The following is an 11,357-nucleotide window of genomic DNA, read 5'->3' on the forward strand; positions in this document are numbered from 1 at the left end:
ATACTACACACACACACACACACACACACACACACAGAGTTCAGCTAAAGATTTGAGAGGCTTTGATGCCTAGATGGAACTTAATAAAGATACCAGCTCCCTGGTTCCAGTCATTCAGTTGTCAAGAGAGGGAATGAGCTCATCCACCTGTAAGCTAATTGCCAAACTCCCCATGCAGGAACAGTCTCCCACCAGCGAAACGGACATGCTGTGGGTATGTCATTCCCCCTTTCTTTCTTTTCTGTACACAGACTATGAGAGGGGACACAAGGTCAAAGGCTGAGACACATGGAGTGTTCCTGAACACCCTCTCCATCCTCTCTGTCTCACCCTGCACCTGTCTCACTGCACCTCCTCGGTAGAAGCTTCTCGAACTTTTCCTGTGCCATAGTAGGCGCCATAACTGCAGCCACAGTTACTCATTCCATGTGTGTTGTTTCGGCCCCTCCAACTCCCTGCTTCATTATTAGCTGACTTTGTACGGCTGTGTGTGTGTCTTCTCTCCTCAACTAGACCAGAAGTTCCTCGAAGGTAGACACTGATTCTTTGCCCATTTTGGATCTCTTTAGCACTCATGTCAATGTCTAGGGTATGGTAAGGGGTAGGCACATCCAGACAATGGAGTACCATTCCACACTAAAGAAATGAGCTCTTAAGCCATGAAAAGACATGGAAGAACCTTAAATGCATGTTACTAAGTAAAAGAAGCCAATCTGAAAAGGCTACAAACTGTGAGCCCAACCACATGACCGTTCTGGAAAAGACAAAACTATGGAGACAAGAAAATGATCGGTGGTTGCCAGGGATTCAGGGCACCCCAGAGAGGGAGGGAGGGACAAATAGATGGAGCACAAAGGATGTTTAGGGCAGTGAAACTACTCTGTGTGACACAATAATGGTGGATGTATGGCATTATGCTTGTATCAAAACCCATCGTAAAACAAAAAGCATGAACCCTAATGAAAGCTACGGAGCTTGGTTAATAATAACGTACCAATATCGAACCAGTCTGGGGCGCCTGGGTGGCTCAGTGGGTTAAAGCCTCTGCCTTCAGCTCAGGTCATGATCTCAGGGTCTTGGGACCGAGTCCCACATCGGGCTCTCTGCTCGGAGGGGAGCCTGCTTCCCCCTCTCTCTCTCTCTGCTTGTCTCTATGCCTTCTTGTAATCTCTGTCAAATAAATAAATAAAATCTTTAAAAAAAAAAAAGAAAAAAAAATATTGAACCAGTCTGCCCAATTTTCTCATAAACCACATCGATGTTTTCCCTCTGTGAAGGGAAGCTGGAAAGGTTTATCCAGGCCTGACATTTTTTTAAATTGAGGTATAATTGACATATAACATTATATTAGTTTCAGGTGTGCAGCATAAGGATTTGATCTTCATATACGCAGTGAAATGCTCACCGCAATAAGTCTAGCTACCCCCCGCCGCCATCTAAAGTTACATAATATGCAATCCGATGTTGTTGACCATTGTCACCATGCAGCATGTGACAGCCCCATGACTTATTTATTTTATGGCTGGAAGTTTGTACCTCTTGACCCCCTTCTCCCATTTCACCCACGCCAACCCTCCGGCAACCACCAATCTGTTCTCTGCATCTGTGAGTTTTGTTTGCTCATTTGTTTTGTTGTTTAGATTCCACATATAAGTGAAATCATATGGTATTTGTCTTTGTCTGACTTATTTCACTTGGCATCCTACCCTCTGGGTCCATGTTGTCACAAATGGCAAGATCTCCTTCTTTTTTATGACTGAGCTGTATTTCAGTGTATATATACATACTTTATCTTTTTTATCCATTCATCTATTGATGAATTGATTGTGTTCATATCGTGGCTATTGTAAATAATGAACATAAGCATGAGTCTATCTTTTCGAATTAGTGTTTTTGTTTTCTTTGGATAAATACCTAGAAGTGGAATCACTGGATTGTTCTAGTTTTGATATTTTGAAGAACCTCCATACTGTTTTCCACAGTGGCTGCGCCATTTACATTCCCACCAAGAGTGCAAGAAAGTTCCCTTTTCTGCACGCCCTTGCCAATACTTGTTATTTCTTGTCTTTTTGACACTTGACATTCTGACAGGTGTGAAATGATATCTCATTGTGGTTTTGATTTGCATTTCCCACTGATGAGTGATGTTGAGCACTTTTTCATATGTGTGTTGGCCATTTGTACGTCTTCTTTGGAAAAATAATCTATTTAGCCTCTGCCCGTTGTTTGATTGGACTGTTTGGTTTTTGCTCTTGAGTCATGTGACTTCTTTGTCTATTTTGGATATTAATACCTTATTGGATATATGATTTATAAATATTTTCTTCCATTCCATAGGTTTGCCTTTTTATTTCTTTGATGGTTTCCTTGGGCGTGCAGAAGTTTGACATAATCCCACTGCGTTGGCCTAGTCGTTGGACTCAGTTCTAAAAAATATCACAGAGAGTGAGGTCAAGGAGCTTACCACCTGTGTTTTCTTTCAGGAATTTTACGGTTTCCAATGTCATATTCAATTCCTTAGTCCATTTTTTGAGTTGAGTTTTGTGGATGGTATAACATAGTGGTCCGGTCTCATTCTTTTGAATGTGGCTGTCCAGTTTCCCCAATGCTATTTATTGAGGAGACTGTGCTTTCCCCACTGTATATGCTTGCCTCCTTTGTCATAAACTAATTAACCATATGTGCATGGGTTTATTTCTGAGCTCTCCATTCTGTTCCATTGATCTGTGTGTCTGTTTTTATGCCAGTACCATATTGTTTTGATTACTGTGGCTTTGAAGTATAGTTTGAAATCAGGGTCCATAATGCCTCCAGCTTTGTCCTTCTTTGTCAGATTGCTTTGGCTCTTCAGGGTCATTAATGGTTACATACAAATTTTAAGATAGAAAATGCCACTAGAACTTTGATAAGGATTATGGTGAATCTGTAGATTGCTTTGGGTACAGACCTGTCATTTTTCAAAATGCCAAGAAATATAGTTGGGAATAAATTAAAGTTTCTCCTCAAAGCCCAAGAATAAAAATTGTAAGAGGAGTAAGCATGTATTTGTGAGCTAAAATTTACACAGAAAGTTGTGTTTCTTTACATGTTTCTCTAATTAGTGTATATTTTGTATTGAAATCTCAAGTAATTTTCACAGAGAACCAAAGCATCCTTAATTATATCTGAAATCCCCTTTCAAGGCCTCCTCCAGCCCTGACCTCTAAAGGGAAGGAACAGGCCACATGTAATTTCATTCACAGAACTAAGAAAGGGAGTTAAAAACCAAATGTCCAGAGTTCCTGGCTGGCTAAGTTGGTAGAGCATGAAACTCTTGACCTGGGGGCTGAGAGTTCAAGCCCCACCCTGGGCATGGAGCCTACTTAAAAAAGAAAAAAGAAAAAAAAAGAAAAGAAAAGTCCAACTTGACAGCAGTATTACTTGCCCACTCAATGGTTTCAGGAAAGACCATATTCAGAGGGCGCCTGGGTGGCTCAGTCGTTAAGCGTCTGCCTTCAGCTCAAGTCATGATCCTGGGGTCTGGGGATCGAGCCCCGCATCGGGCTCCCTGCTCGGCGGGAAGCCTGCTTCTCCCTCTCCCACTCACCCTGCTTGTGTTCCCTTTCTCGCTGTGTCTCTTTCTGTCAAATAAATAAATACAATCTTAAAAAAGAAAGAAAGACCAACAGTATTCAGGGAAGTACACTGCAGAAAGAAACATGAAGGCTCCGATGTCAATAGATACTTGTCAAGAAAGTGTTCAGACAATAGGCGGTGAGCAGGACAACGGTTCCTGGTGGCTGTTTCTATAACAGACCAGGGCAGGCCAACATCGGCGGCCCGTGTGAATTTCCACTGCCTTCCTGCCCCTCCAAACCCACGACGCAACGCATACGCAGGTTGCAAATTCTTCTGTATGTCCAAGTGTCCGGCTTTTGCTCTGTTGAGCTCACTGCATCACTAGCAAGCGGCACTAACATTATTTTGTAGGCATTTGGGTTGCCTGACTTCAGGGTGCAAATATGCAGGAAGGAGAGGCGAATCAGTGCCCCCAGCCTGTGGTCCTGATGCTCAGTTCGGAGGAGGACCTTCCCACAGTCCCGGCTCCCAGGTGACCGCGATTCTCGGCTTCCCACGGCCCCCTCAGCTCCCTCTCTCATTTATCATTCTTTCACTCCCATGCCAGCTTCTGATAAGATGCTAGAAAACAGGCCCTGGGAGGGAGCTAATTACTTAAGTGGGGGACAGAGAGGACACGCAATGGCTTGGTAATGGTCTCTGAGCCTCGTGAGGGTTATTACCACAGGCTGCGGTGACTGGCAATGTCTCTGGTCGGTTCCCCGGAAGCAGAGCCCCGGGCACAGATTCCTGCGCAAGTGAATTATTGAGGGAGGGCTCTAGGGAGAAAAAGGTAAAGACAGGACAGAAGCAGTGGAGGGCAGGGGAAGAAGCAAAGTGAAGATGGAGATTTAGACTCAGCCTGATTGCCTGGCTGAAGGGGGTGGGGATCGCAGAGTCATTCCTCCCCACACATGACACAGGGGGCCGGGCCTTTAGAGCCCCTGTATCCATGAGTCACTGACGGCAGGCCACCCCCACTGGGGGAACGGGGGCACGTAAGCCCCAAGTCCTCAGCTCTGGGCAAGGCTACAGGAGCAGGCAGACACCGGTTCCTGAGACAACATTGAAACGGTAAGCTGCTCCTCTGGAGATGAGCGCCGTGGGCAGCACGGGGAATCTGGCTGGATACCGCGCCATCCACCAACAGTGGCCGCTAATACAACAGGGAGAGGAGTGAGGCAGCCACCAGGAAAAGTCTCTGGAGCTTTCTGCAGTTGCCAGTTACTGGAACTGATGGATAGGGAATGGCCATCACCCAGCTAGAAGCAGACCCAAGCAGGAGGTTTGGGCAGGTGCCTTCAGGAAAGACCCAAGCTAAGAATTTTTTTAATAATTTTTTTTCAAAGATTTTATTTGTTCATGAGAGAGAGAGAGAACACACGAGCAGAGGGGAGGGGCAGCAGGAGAGGGTGAAGCAGTCTCCTAGCTCAGCACGGAGCCCGATGCAGGGCTCAATGCAGGGTTCAACGTTGTGTTTGATCCCAGGACCCCGGGATTATGACCTGAGACGAAGGCAGATGCTTAACAAACTGAGCCACCCAGGTGCTCATGAGGGCTACACCACCACTCTGCTTCCCCTGGCTGTCCCTCTAGCTGGGGTAGACAGGAGCTAGACAGCAGGAGACCAACCTGGATGCCATCAGCTGACCATGTTTATAAACCTCGGCATACATCAGAAGCAGCCATGGTTGATTGCTGCACAATAGAATCTGGGACCTCATCCTGAATCAGGACTCAGGACTGAGAGGCGGGTGACAATCTATACATTGAGCAAGCTTCTCAGGTATTCTGACACTGGCAGTCCAGAGTCAACTCTGAAACCCCACGATCATCCAGATGAAAGAGCAGGGTCAGGTTCAAGTCCTAGCTCTTGCACTTTCTACCTGGGTGATCTTGGAAAAGTTAACTAACCTCTCTTAGCCTCAGTTGTTCTCAAATCTAAAATAAAAATAATAATAATGTTCCTCTTAAGATTTTGTGAAGTTTAAACTGAGTTACTGCACATATAGTATAATTATACGTATATATATATTTTAAACTATATGTGCATCTTATATATATAGCGCATATTAGATTTTATTTCTATATATATGACAAAGGTCAGGTAGGCCAAACTATTGAGGGTGCTTATCTCTAGGGAGGGAAATAAGGAAGTGGGGTAAAGCGGGTAGAGAATGGACTGGAAGGTGTTCACTTTTTACTCTATGTATTAAATTTTAATTTTTTTTTTTATTGAGAGAGAGAGAGACCACAAGGGAGAGAGGGGGAGAGTCTCAAGCAGGCTCCACGCCCAGCATGGAGGCCAACCCCCCGGCTCTATCTCAGAACCCTGAGATCACCACCTGAGCCAAAATCAAGGGTTGGGCGCTCAACTCTAATTAAGCTACCCCTTTGCCCCAAATTTTAAGTCTTTACAAAAAGAAGATATTAAAGTACTGCATATAGAAAATGTATTTCATCCAAACCAAACAGGCCAAATAGAATCATCTAGATAAAGTGCCTGGCACACAGTAGGCACTCAATTCATGGGAGCCGTTAGCATCATTGTTCTCATCCACAAACATTTGCTGAGTGTCTATTATGTGGGAGCCATCGTAGTCAGACTCCATAGGGAGGCAGAGAAGTACAAAACAAAGTCCCCGCTCTCACATGCACAAAAACACCCCAAACGCCCAATGGCAGTGTTTACTTTGGGTCCAATGAGTGCTATAGAAAATAAAGCCTTTAAGAAGTTGAAATGAGAGAGAGATCATTTCCAGCTGGCCTCTTCAGGGGAGGTGGGGCTTGTGCAAGGCATTGAGGAAAAGGGAAGATTTCAATAGGCAGAGAAAGGGGGAAAGAACATTCCAGCGGCAGAAAAAAGCGAGGTTCAAAGGGCAAAGGGACTCTGTAGGCATGCGCAGAAGACGCCGAGGGGACATTTGGCTCGGCTCCCCCGGGTCTGCAGGGGACAACCAGGCCAGATCTGACAACTGCAAGAGCCGGCCTCTCCCCCCTCAACTGCAATAAGACAATCTCTAGCCCCAATCCTTCCGGTACCTGGAAGGGGGCCAAGAGTGACTTTCTTTACAGTTCTTGACCCTTGTGGGCTGAGCCTAAGAATGGGAAGCAAAGTAGCCAGGGCCATTTAAAAAAAAAAAAAAATGAATCCTTTCCCTTAACTGCTGGGGCCCAGGTGCGCGCAGGGCAGCCACACCAAGCCGGGGGTGCCGAACTGAGGACCCACTGTAACGTGCCAGACGTGCATGCGCCTGCTTCTACGTGGGGCGTGGGGGGGAGCGACGCGTGAGCGCGCACGTCGTAATGACATGTGGTATTTCCTGTGATTGTGTGCTGTGATATACTGGGTTGAGTTATGAGGGCAGTGTGTGCTAACCGCATTCCTGAAGGCTAATCTCTGTGAGCAACGAAGGAGGGGGCAGAGGGAAACAAGCAGCCGGCGAAGGATCTAGCCACAGAGCACGTCGCTGCCTTCCGTGGGCAGCGCCGGGACTCGGGGGAGGGGGCAGCCTGGGGAGGTCGCCTGGCGGTGTTCGCAAGGGGGGCATGCGAGCGATCGGGAATAAAACCGAGGGCCATTTAGATTCCAGACGGCGCCGGAGTGGCCTCCTGGTCAGCAAAGTGTCGCATCGCAGCACCCCGACATCGTCCTTGAGCTGCTGCCTGTGTGTCTCTCTCCACAGCGTGTATACAGAGACTAGGGATAAACACTTTTTTTAAAAAGTTAAAGCTTGATTAGCTGAACAGCACAAGGCCCTGGGAAATTGAATTTAAGAAAAATTTGGATAATTGGAACAGCATATAATATCGAGAATGTTAAACACACAAGTCGGCTGAGCACAGAGTTTATGGCAAGCTCTGATTAAAATGAAGTTTCTGATAATCAAAGTTTTAATGGCAGAGGCTCATTTGAATTTCTTCTGTCTAGAAGGGAGATTAGATATCGTGTGCACAGAATATCTTGTGATAGTTTCCAGTCTTCCCAATTCCACTTGGGTCACATACACACTGTGTTATGTATGTATTTATTTCATGAAAAGTGCTCTATCCTCTGGTCGGCCCCCAACTAGCCCAAACAGGACTTGCCACAGATGTGTTTATCAGATTGCTCTGCAAATGCACGGGGAGGAAAAGTCTGCCTATCGTCTAAGTGATTTCAAAATCAAAGCCATTCCAGACACACCAGAAGCCTAAAGCAGCCAAGAGATAGGCCGAGTTTATAAACTTCCATAATATGTTTATTGCAAGGATGGCAATTACCCAATATCCCTGCCCTCCTGGGTCTTAGATCAGAATATTTCCACAAAAAGAAATCTGTGTTCGACTGCATTTAGCCAGTCATAATTCCAGATGTCTGGAATGTTCCAACACCAGGCAAGGGGCTAGGGAGGAAGAAAGGAAGGAAGCTGCTGATCATTGTTATAGCCCCGTGGTCGTCTGCGGTGGCATGTCTAGTGTGGCTGCTTGTCCCTCTTCCTCCTCCTCCTAATGGCCAGGTGTCACAGGAGTATCGTTAGATGGGGCGGGGGCGGGGGGGGGGGCGGGGTTGGCTGTCTTGAGCCACCAGAGGCTTTTCTGTCCGGCTCTGGAAACTCGACACGTCACATCAGAGACGTAATATCTTAATGAAATGACTTGAGTGTGCGTAATTTACGCCAGAATGGAAAATGCTGACATGGCAGAAAGGACGCTTGTTCCTGCGGTTGCGGGAGCACATTCGGGCCACATCGCTTGGGAATGAATCAGACCGGCGTTACAGGGAAGCCTGCTAAGAGAATTGCCTCCTCGAGTGCTCCTATCAAATGTTGAGGTTATTTAACGCAAGCGTACATGGTGGCTCATTCTGCCCTGTTCGTTGGATTACAAACTTGGGTGAGTTCAGTCATTTGTCCCAGACTCCTTCCTGAGCCTGAATAAGAGGCAGGGTTATTCTGTGGAGTCATCAGGAGGATTGATTCTGCCCTTTCCTCTGGGGCTCTTCTGGCAAACATTAAACATCACAGCACCCCATTAAGGGAAGTTGAGGTGCTCGTTTCATAGATGCTAAGACTGATACCAAGGTTTTGCATCTGTGACACCTTATGGCCAACGGCATAGATTTTTTTTTTTTTTTTTTTTTTTTTTTTTTTTTTTACCCCCAGCAGATAGAGATGTGGTGGCTTGGGTATGGCGTGGCTGAAGAAGTCAGAGTTTCTTCTGATCATCATGGGGCTAGGGAGTGGGGTCTTAAACTCTGAAGCCTCTGTCCTCTGCTCACCACGGGGCAAGAGGCATCAGGTCAAGGCCAGGTGCAAGAAGACTTTTTCTGCTGGTCTCTATGCCAGGAAGTCTCCAAAGTGGGGTGACATATACCCTAAAACAAGATAATCCTTTGAGGGGTAGGGGTAATGGGTTGAATTGTGTCCCACCAAAATTCATGTGTTGAAGTCCTTGGCCCTAGTACCTCTGAATATGACCTTATTTGGAGACAGGATATTTATAGAGGCAATGGAGTTAAAATGAGGTCACTAGAGTGGGCCTAAAAAATATGACTAGCGTCCTTATAGAAAGGGGAAATTTGGACACAGACATACACAGAGGGAAGACAATGGGAAGAGACACAGGAAAAAGATAAGCCAAGGACAGAGGCCTGGAACAGCGGCCTCCCTCACGGCCCTCAGAAGGAACCAACCCTGCCAGCACCTTGATCTTGGACTTCTGGCCTCCAGAACCATGAGACAGCACATTCCTGTTGTTTAAGCCCCTCAGCGGGTGGTTCTTTGTTATGACAGCCCTAGCCAATTAATATAGGTAGGAAGAAAACATCAGAACTTGAGAACTTTCCTTACATCACTATGGTAGTTTGGCTTATTTTTTTTTTAAGGTTTATGTATTTATTTGAGAGTGAGAGAGAGAGCTGGGGAAGGGGCAGAGAGGGAGGGAGAGAAGCAACCTCCCCACTGAGCACAGAGCCAGGGGCCCCAGTGGTTTAGCTTATTGATCCTAATTCATGGCTCACCTGGAACAGAAACGACACCGCTTCCTGTGACTTTGCAGTGCTTTGCACTGTGGGTGGGATATACTCTGGCCACCCAGGAGCAGTTGGGCTTGAGCAAGATTATTGCCAGAAGTGGCACGTGAGAGGCCACTTTAAACGTATTGCATGGTATGGTTTGCCCTCTTGAGCTTCTGCCATCACTAAGAGAACAGGTCCCAGGTGGCTGTATTCGCATCGGCCAGGGCTCCAGACTTGCACAAATTCTGTGACCTGGAGCACTTTCCATCTCAAACTGTGATGGGGAGAGGAGCTGCTGCCATGTCCTCCCACCTGCAATGGACGGTGGGGCGGAACTGCTCCAGCTTCCTGGTGGAGAGGAACAAGAAGGCGTACAGCACTGACCCCCATAACCTGAAGGCAAACAAGTCCTTCCGCTACATGGGCTGATTCACCACTAGACTCTGGGCGTGGAGCCCAGTCCCCGCAACAGAGATAGGGTGGTGGTCATGAAGCAGAGATCCCGCCAGTGAAAACCCACCACCACCGGCTTGCAAGCCACCAGGAACCACAAGGCCCGGGCCACCCTGAGCAGCACCAGGCACGTGATCCGCAAGAACGAGTAACGCCCAGTTACGCACGTGACCGCCATTCACAAAGCCAGCGCCATCCTGTGCAGCCAGAGCTTGTGATGGTGAAGAGGAAGTGGTCCGCCCCACAAAGAACTCCTGAGCACCTGCCCCCCACCTCCAAAGCAATAAAGATGTCAACCATCCCAAACAAACACACAAAACCAAAAAAAAAAAAAAAACCCCGTGACCTGGAACCACTCCCAGCCATCCCGCTGAAATAGCCAAGCCTAGCCAAGATCAGTCAGAACCCCACAGCTCTGCAGGACTGTGAGCAAGAAAAATAAACGCTGGGTATCATAAGCCACTGAATTTCGGAGCGTTTGTTCCACAGCATTATGGTGGCAAGAGCTGACGATTACAGTGACTGGTATACAACATGCAGATTGGCCTTGTCGGGGCGCTGTGCATCACCACTCAGCATCCAGCGCGGCAGGTGAGGAAGGTAAGGGAAGAGTGGCAGTCCCATAACTTGGACACCATCTGCCTCAGATGGTTTTTCACCTTCAGCAAATGGCCTATGATGAGTGCCATGGTCAGTGAATTTACAAATTACATTACTGCGCTCTAACCAAACTAATCATCACCAAATGAGCAAGGGGCTCCAAACGGTTCCTCTAACAAAACCACGGCTGGAAGATAGTCCTATAAAATGAAGCCTAAGCTAAGAAGAAACTGGTGGTGCTCACAGTTTTCCTACTTTGAGAGCTAGTTCACTTTAAAATGTTCACACTTAAGGAGATAATTTGAAATACGGCTTTTTTACTTCTATTGTTAATAATGGACCTCACACACAGGAGGACTTATGATCTTAGCAAAAAGCATTAGCACAGGAACATAAGTTATAAGGAAATAAACATATGGGGGGGAGGGGTGCTAAAAATGTTTCACTGTGGGGGTTGAGACCATTTGAAAGTCACTTGAAAGTTAGCTCACCAAAAAAAAAAAAAAAAAAAAAAAAAAAGGAAGGGAAGAGAAGGAAAAGAAAGGGAAGGGAAGGAGGAGCACGTGGCTGGCTCAGTCAGGAGAGTGCAACTCTTTATCTCAGGGTTGTGAGTTTGAGTCCCACATTGGGTGTAGAGATCACTTAAAAATACAGTCTTTTAAAAAGAAAACTGGAGGGGAGCCTGGGTGGCTCAGTGGGTTAAAGCCAC

The 11,357-nt window shown here is 46.7% G+C and overlaps 1 pseudogene; it reads left to right on the top strand.

The window, feature by feature from the left end:
- Positions 1 to 9,895: 9,895 nt before the first annotated feature.
- On the top strand, positions 9,896 to 10,440 carry LOC125091992 (60S ribosomal protein L28-like; annotated as a pseudogene).
- The last annotated feature ends 917 nt before the right edge of the window (positions 10,441 to 11,357 follow it).

Source organism: Lutra lutra, chromosome X, assembly GCF_902655055.1.
Source record: "Lutra lutra chromosome X, mLutLut1.2, whole genome shotgun sequence".
NCBI classification, from domain to species: Eukaryota; Metazoa; Chordata; class Mammalia; order Carnivora; family Mustelidae; genus Lutra; species Lutra lutra.